General features: G+C 48.4%; 1 non-coding gene across 1 annotated transcript; it reads right to left on the reverse strand.

The window, feature by feature from the left end:
* Positions 1 to 7,487: 7,487 nt before the first annotated feature.
* Positions 7,488 to 7,583, reverse strand: trnar-ucu (transfer RNA arginine (anticodon UCU)). Its single transcript has 2 exons — positions 7,547 to 7,583; positions 7,488 to 7,524 (listed from the first exon to the last, which is right to left on the reverse strand). It is a non-coding gene; the product is annotated as a tRNA-Arg (tRNA).
* Positions 7,584 to 8,171: the final 588 nt, after the last annotated feature.

An 8,171-nucleotide genomic window follows, 5' to 3' on the forward strand; every position in this document is an offset into this window, starting at 1 on the left:
GAGGACAGAAGATCAGAGTCACGCTTGTGGTCTGGATGAAGTTGTTCCACAAATGATCACCCAATCTGCGTTTGGTCCCCCGAATGTAGAGGAGACCACGGTGTGAGCAGCGAATACCAATAACTACATTGAAAGAATTATAAGGACTTTGCTGTTTCACCTGGAGCGAGTGTTTGGGGCCCTGGATGGAGGGAAGGGAGGAGGTCAAAGGGCAGGTGCTACATCTCCTGCGCATGCACGGGAAGGTGCCGTGGCAAGAATCAGCCTCAGCATCTGCTCCCTGTTCACTGGCTGTTGAAAGTTTAAATATATCCACCCAGAGGCAGCGTTAAATCTCCTGTATTGCCCAAGTGCTTCAATATATCAATATGACAATAATTGTGGTTAAAATACAGTGGGGCATTTAAAGCAGATTCTGGGCCAGTGGTTTCCACGGTGATCTTACCTGTGTCTCTCTTGCCTCTCTCTCCCCTTCCTCCCACACGCTGCCAGTTTTTAAACCTTGTTTTAAATCTGCTACTCTGGGCCAGTGCATTCCACAGTCTCACAACCCTTTCTACAAATACCGTTTCAATTCTAAGTTTATTGATTCCGGGTATAGAAGATCCAAAGAAAAAAGTCCTGCATTTATCTAGGATGTCCCAAATAGCTTTACGGCCAATGAAGCACTTTTGCAGGTGTAGCCACTGCTGTGACGGTGGAAACACGGCAGCGAAATTGCGCACAGCAAGCTCCCACAAACAGATATGAACAGATATCCTGTTTTAGTGATATTGTTTCAGGGACAAATATTAGCCAGGACACTAGGGATTATTACCCTGCTCTTTGTCGAAATAGTGTTTGCTGTGTAGGATTCGCAAAATTGGATTTCATATTATAAGGATCAATGGGCAGCAGAGGCCATGATTTTAAAGACTGTTTTAAAAGAAGCCCAGAAAAGGGGGGCATACAAAATGGCCGCCATATCATGTGACCAGCTTATTGGGACACTTTAAAATGGTTCCTGCACAACCTCAGACAACTATGTGGATTGAACCCATAGCAAGTTCTGGAGGCTGTTTTCGGAGAGAAAAAAAAAAGCCAGACCCACAGGCATGCATATGGATTAGATGCTTGGAGACAGAGGCCATCTAAATGTTGCCCCAGACGAAAGAGACAATAACATATTCATGAGGACAACACCAAGGGCTCGGTAACAGGATCAGCACGAAATTAACAACAATGAAAGCCATTTCAAACCAGAGATGGGCCTGTTACCAGCCGCTTAAAATGATTTAAAATATAATAACTGCCCCGCTGTGCTCAGAGCACACCAAAAGTTAAAACAAAGACTCACCTGATTTTGGGCGGGCAGTGAAGCCTCAGGAAGAAAGGTATAACTGAAGAGACTTTTCAGCAGTTGAGACAAGCAGAAGCACCGGGTTGGAAGCGAAACTCGAGGCAAGCTGAACAAGCAGCTTGGAGGACATGGCAGTGGGACATGACTCGACAGGGGCAACGACCCCAGGGACAGCTTGGATGAGTTGAGACACAGGACCAGGACGCAGCACCCCGGAACGCAGCTTGAGGAGGAAGACACAGCGGGGGAGAAGAAGTTGGAGGACGCTTGAATCAACAAGCTCGGAGAGTCACAAAGAGAGCGGAGAAAAAGGACAGTTTAAAATCGGACAGTCGTTGCAGCCCCAGCAGCCTCGTTTTCAAAACCTTGCACTTCCTAGTGGGATTGGTGAGCATGTTTCTGGCCCTTGACATACAGATCTAGTTAGGTTTAATAAGGGGGTGGATTTAAGGGTACAATTAACATGAGTTGTTGTCCCTCGATGTTCCATGTGTTTCTTTATTTCATGATGATCTTTGTAGAGTATAAGTTGCCTATATTTGCCTTAGTTAGTATGATGTCGTTATGATTTGTTTGTATTTGTTTTTCCCTCCCATGTACCGTACTCTTGTCTTTGTTGCATTTGATTTGATATTTTTCCATTTGCAATAAAATTTCATTTTTATTCATCAAACTTGGTCTACAAGAGTCTTCTCTGCATTGCAGTTCCTGTGCCTAAGTCCAGATTATAGAATCTCAGGGGTGAGTGGGTCGAACCACTCAAAGTTTTACTGTGCAAGAGAGAGAGGCCTCCAGAGAGAGAAACCTCAGGGAATCCTCTCGAGGAAAACCCCTTTCAGAAAATGGCGAGCCAGGCAGGAGTCTGGCAGCAGGATTGCAATGTAGTAGATCCAAGTTTGAATGGTCGAAATGCAATGGATGAGAGGATAGCGGATTATGTTTTTGGGAAGTTAAACCTTACAAAACAGTGGATATCTGACCTATTAAGAGATAGGCGCCCGCTAGACGCAGCCATCAAGTGGACAGAAAGCAAAGAGCACAAAAGATCTGTAGAAAAAGCGGTCTGGCTGATGTGCTACAAGAAGCAAGTCCAGCTTCTGGACCAAGTCGTTGTAGCACAGATGGCCGAGATCAAAGGGTTATTAGCAGAAGTAGAGGAAAAGGTTGCGGGAGGAAAGAGACTGATTGCATCGCTCAACGCGCTGAATCAGGAATGCCACTTCGTAACCAATCGCCATGAGGCCAAGATAGATTACTTGGAGTGTCAGGTCACTGAGGCCAAGTCCAGTGAAGGAAGAATAAGAGACAGGTGTATCCGCCTAGCTCAGCAGGTAAAGGCACAGGAAGAGAGTATTCTGGGAGCTAGAGCAGCGTACAAGATGGCCATCGAGGATAGGTCTGAGAACGTCGACCATAGCGCTTGCCAAAGGGAGCTAGAGGACCTGAGAGCGGCCCTAGCGAAGGCAAACGGCTTGGTGTGTCTCATAAACCCAGCAGCGAGCCATCTACAGTTAGCCAGGGAATCCAAAAGACCGATTCCGTGAGAGGCAGTTGGGGTACCAACCACCGAGCCCTCGGCACCTCCCAGCTATAATGAGTCTTGGGTTGCGGGGGAGGAAACGGTGGAGTTAGTTGAAGAGATTCCTGAGGTAGAGCAACCCCAGGTAGTAGGGTCGAAGCCGGCACCGATGTGTCCCGCTCGACACAGGAGGCTCGGTCCGGACGAGGCCAATGGTGATGACCGACCCCTCGTGAATCAGATCGTAATGCCCCACAGCGCACAACAGCTAAGGGCAATGATAAGCCACATCCCAAAACTCTCCGAGTCAGGAGATCCCTCCGTCCATTTTAGGGACGTGGAGCAGACCACAGCAGTTAATGACTGCAATGGGGTAGAGCAGTCCAGAATGCTGCTGTTCTCCCTGGACAGCTCGATCCTCCAGTGTCTCTCTGACGAGAGCAAGAGAGGGCACAGGGAGTATGAGGTTTTACGGGACGTGGTCCTGGAGGTTATGGGGGAAGATGACGGAAGTCCATTCCTCCGATTGGGTAGGACGGTACAGCTAGAGGGAGAGCCCCCACGGGCTTTCGCCGGAAGGTTGTGGCCAGTGTATCGGCACAGCTGCCCGGGCGGACTGGCCCGGGACGGGCTGGATGCTGGTCAAAGGGCTCATTGGCTCCGGTGCCTGGTCACCAATTGCTTGCCACAGGTGAGGGAGCAGGCCATAACATGGTTTCACCCCAATAACCCCTGCACCACTGAGGAGATAGTACTAGATCAGCTCACGATATGTTACAGGAACAGCAGGAGTAAGGAAGTGCCTCCCCCGAAGGGAAAGGTGCATGAGGCAAAACCCGCAGCTCCAAGCAAGAAGGAGTGGAGGCAGGAAGGGAATCACACTGTCCAAGCCAAACTCAATTGCTACGGGTGCGGGAAGGATGGACATTGGCGCAAGGACTGTAGAAATCCGTGGAAGTATAATAGGGGGAAATTTCCCGCAGTCCAAGCCCAAGCCCAGACCGCCGCCTCAGCACCAGCCCAAAACCAAACCGTAGCTCCTGCCCCAGCAGCAGGAGCTGGTGCAGTTGTGGATCCCGCTGTGATTGAATCGATTTTAGAGACAATGCGGTCTCTGATGATTTCGCAGGGGAAAATAGCTGTCACCACCGGCCTTGTCATTCCCGTAACCCCGACAGTTGTGCCCAATTGACTAGAGCCAGCGCAGCCTGTCGACCTGTGTCCTCTAGAAAGACATGCACAGGAAGAGACCTCCTGTAAAATGGAGGAATACCTGCGGCGCCAGGTTGCGGAGGCTAAGTTAGTTGAGCAGGTTTTAAAGGAGGAGAACGCCAGGTTAACAGCGAGGGCTGGCAGTTTAGAGGGTCAGCTAAGGGTGTTTAAAATGGTTTATGACCAGTGTAAACTGTTTAAGCCAGGTGCAAAAGAACCAGCAGGGAAAGCCAGGTCTGAGAATAAAAGCAATAAGCCTGAGGCAAGTAAAGAGTCACAGACCACACAAGCTGGCGTTGCAGCCTGCTTGAGGGGAGGAGCCATCCCGCCCACCTGGGAGGCTTCCCCGATGGCCTGGGACTCGGACGAGGAGGGACCCGAACAGCAAGGTCCCGCCCTCGACACGATTCTGGAGGAGGAGGAGGAGGAGGACGGAGGTTCTGCCCTCGACTCGAGCGTGGGGGAGGTAGAAATTGGGGGCAGAGATCCTCCACCTGTAAGGACAGGTGGGGAGGAGCCGTCTGCCACAGGCCCAATTCCTGAAGGGGCGGAGCCTGAGGGGAGGGAGCCGAAGCCCACAGTCGTGGAAGAGCCATGGGCTGTGAGAGCCAAAGTCCCACCCAAAGGTCCACTCACCAAGGGAGCCTGCCCAAATCCCAAAGGGGCGGAGCCTGAGGGGAGGGAGCCGAAGCCTACTGTCGTGGAAGAGCCATGGGCTGCGAGAGCTGAGGTCCCACCTGAAGGCCCAGTCGCTAAGGGAGCCATGCCCAAAGTACCTTCTCGCTGGTCGGTCCGAACGCCTCAGCCTGTAAAGTCTTGGCCCGAGTCACCTACTCCCAGTAGACACCGACTTCAGAAATAATTAAGAAAGCACAGTCCCCGTTTAACAGCAAAAGGCTGCGGGGAACCAGAGATACAGGTCACTGCAGCCCTGCCACAGGGAGCGGTGAGCTGCAGTCCGATCAGGGATTAGGCAAGCTGCCCGGCGACGGGCGGCGCTGTACATAAGTTTAGTTTAAGTTTTAAGGTGATTCGTTGTTTGTACACTGTAAAAAGGTCAAACATTCGCAAAAGTATGAGAATAGAGGGGAATGGAGGGAGCATTATGTGCGGGTAGAAGAAGAGACACCCGTTTAGATTTTGCTGCTCTGTATAAAGTTAAAGTTTCCCTCCCTCCTCTGTATTATTTTTTTTTTGATGTGTATTCATGTGTTTTTGGATATTTGTATGTATTTCATTTTATTATTGAAGTTTATTAGACGTGATTATTATTATTTGATAATGTGTATGTACTAGGTGATGTAGGAGTATAAGGCCCCCCTCCATGCCTGGAAGTAAGTTGTAAGATTTTTTAACTCCAATCTATACATGCTTAATGTACACTAGATTTTTCTGAAATGGGAAATGCATGTGTCGTGGGGTCATGGATAGGTAAACACTGGGGATGGTTAGATTGTGGAAGGGCAGAAAATTTTGCTCACCCGGAATTATGATACTCCAAGCAAGTTACAGTATCATCAGGGGGGAGTGTAGGATTCACAAAATTGGATTTCATATTAATAAGGATCAATGGGCAGAAGAGGCCATGATTTTAAAGACTGTTTTAAAAGAAGCCCAGAAAAGGGGGGCATACAAAATGGCGCCGTATCATGTGACCAGCTTATTGGGACACTTTAAAATGGTTCCTGCACAACCTCAGACAACTATGTGGATTGAACCCATAGCAAGTTCTGGAAGCTGTTTTCGGAGAGAGAAAAAAAGCCAGACCCACAGGCATGCATATGGATGAGATGCTTGGAGACAGAGGCCATCTAAATGTTGACCCAGACGAAAGAGACAATAACATATTCATGAGGACAACACCAAGGGCTCGGTAACAGGATCAGCACGAAATTAACAACAATGAAAGCCATTTCAAACCAGAGATGGGCCTGTTACCAGCCGCTTAAAATGATTTTAAATATAATAACTGCCCCGCTGTGCTCAAAGCCCACCAAAAGGTAAGACAAAGACTCACCTGATTTTGGGCGGGAAGTGAAGCCTCAGGAAGAAAGGTATAACTGAAGAGACTTTTCAGCAGTTGAGACAAGCAGAAGCACCGGGTTGGAAGCGACACTCGAGGCAAGCTGAACAAGCAGCTTGGAGGACACGGCAGTGGGACACGACTCGACAGGGGCAACGACCCCAGGGACAGCTTGGACGAGTTGAGACACAGGACCAGGACGCAGCACCCCGGAATGCAGCTTGAGGAGGAAGACACAGCTTGGGAGAAGAAGTTGGAGGAAGCTTGAATCAACAAGCTCGGACAGTCACAAAGAGAGCGGAGAAAAGGACAGTTTAAAATCGGACAGTCGTTGCAGCCCCAGCAGCCTCGTTTTCAAAACCTTGCACTTCCTAGTGGGATTGGTGAGCATGTTTCTGGCCCTTCACAATCAGATCTAGTTAGGTTTAATAAGGGGGTGGATTTAAGGGTACAATTAACATGAGTTGTTGTCCCTCGATGTTCCATGTGTTTCTTTATTTCATGATGATCTTTGTAGAGTATAAGATGCCTATATTTGCCTTAGTTAGTATAATGTCGTTATGATTTGTTTGTATTTGTTTTTCCCTCCCATGTACCGTACTCTTGTCTTTGTTGCATTTGATTTGATATTTTGCCATTTGCAATAAAATTTCATTTTTATTCATCAAACTTGGTCTACAAGAGTTTTCTCTGCATTGCAGTTACTGTGCCTAAGTCCAGATTATAGAATCTCAGGGGTGAGTGGGTCGAACCACCCAAAGTTTTACTGTGCAAGAGAGAGAGGCCTCTAGAGAGAGAAACCTCAGGGAAACCTCTCGAGGAAAACCCCTTACAGCTGTCCAACTGAGAGGCCAGACAGGGCCTTGGTTTTTCGTCTCATCCAAAAGACGGCATCTCCGATAGTGCAGCGCTCCCTCGGTATTGCACTGAACTGTCAGCCTAGATTTTTGTGCTCATGTCTTGGAATAGTTAGTGGATTTCAGGAGACGGGAGGAATCTCTCCCAAACTCCACCTTAAACTCCGCACAGACATGTCCCATAAACCCTTCATTTGCTTTGCATGTATCTCTCTATCTCTCCCTAAATGTTTTTTTTCTCAATCTTTTTCCCCTGATGGACTTCGCAGGCTTCCTTGAATGGCCACTGCTGATCTAACCTGTAACACCAGCAGAAAACGGTAAAGAAACAAGTAATGACTAAGGCGGCAGGGAAAGTAATTCAGAAAAGTACAATGGAATGAATAAAATATTTCAAGTAGGTGCGCAGATTGAAGCTGGACTGTTCTTCAATCACAATTCAGGCGATCTCATTGACCATTCCCATTCTCCGAACGGCATCAATGAACCAGTTGGGGTTTTGCTGCAAAATTTCACCACCGGAACCTGGTTATATAACGACTCTGGTGGGACTCGAACCCATCAACCTTTGAATGACATTCAAGCGATCATTAAACTAGAAGTCCAATGCGCTATCCATTGCACCACAGAGCCGATGACGGATGATAGTTTCACATTACTCATTACACGGATAGTCATTGTTGTCAAGTACAGATTTACCTCCTAATCTCTCTGCTGCGCTACTTGTCGCTCTCACTGTCAATCTTCCTGCCTATCGCTTTGTCTCATTCTCAATATCTCGCTCTCAATCTCTCTCTCTCTCTCTGTGCCTTGCTGTGTGTCTCTGTGCCTTTCTCTGTCTCTCGGTCTCTCTCTCTGCTTTTGTCTCTCTTCCGCTCCCAGTAGGGTTGTAAACACTTCAACCCAAGTCTACAGATATGTGGTATAGGTCGGGAAGACTCAAGGCTTGGAGACACCGAGTGTCTGTAGGGGCAGAACAGCAGTTTAATCAAGTAATGCCCCGCAACCGCCATCACACAGCTCAGGTAAACTTCCTCATTTCTTGTCAGGACAGGATGAGCCCTCCCCAGTAGGGGCTGAGCTTCTCTGATTACAGGCAGTGTAGTGGGGAAATGGTCGGCAGTTGGAGCTCCCGTTTTGGAAATGTTGACATATATCAGATGCTTCCACTTGTGGGGTGTCCAAAACTAGGGGTCATCAATACTCGATAGTCACTGACAA

The sequence above is a fragment of the Somniosus microcephalus genome, unplaced genomic scaffold (genome assembly GCF_052327205.1).
Source record: "Somniosus microcephalus isolate GS21.2 unplaced genomic scaffold, FLI_Smic_1.0 unresolved_chr1, whole genome shotgun sequence".
NCBI lineage: Eukaryota > Metazoa > Chordata > Chondrichthyes > Squaliformes > Somniosidae > Somniosus > Somniosus microcephalus.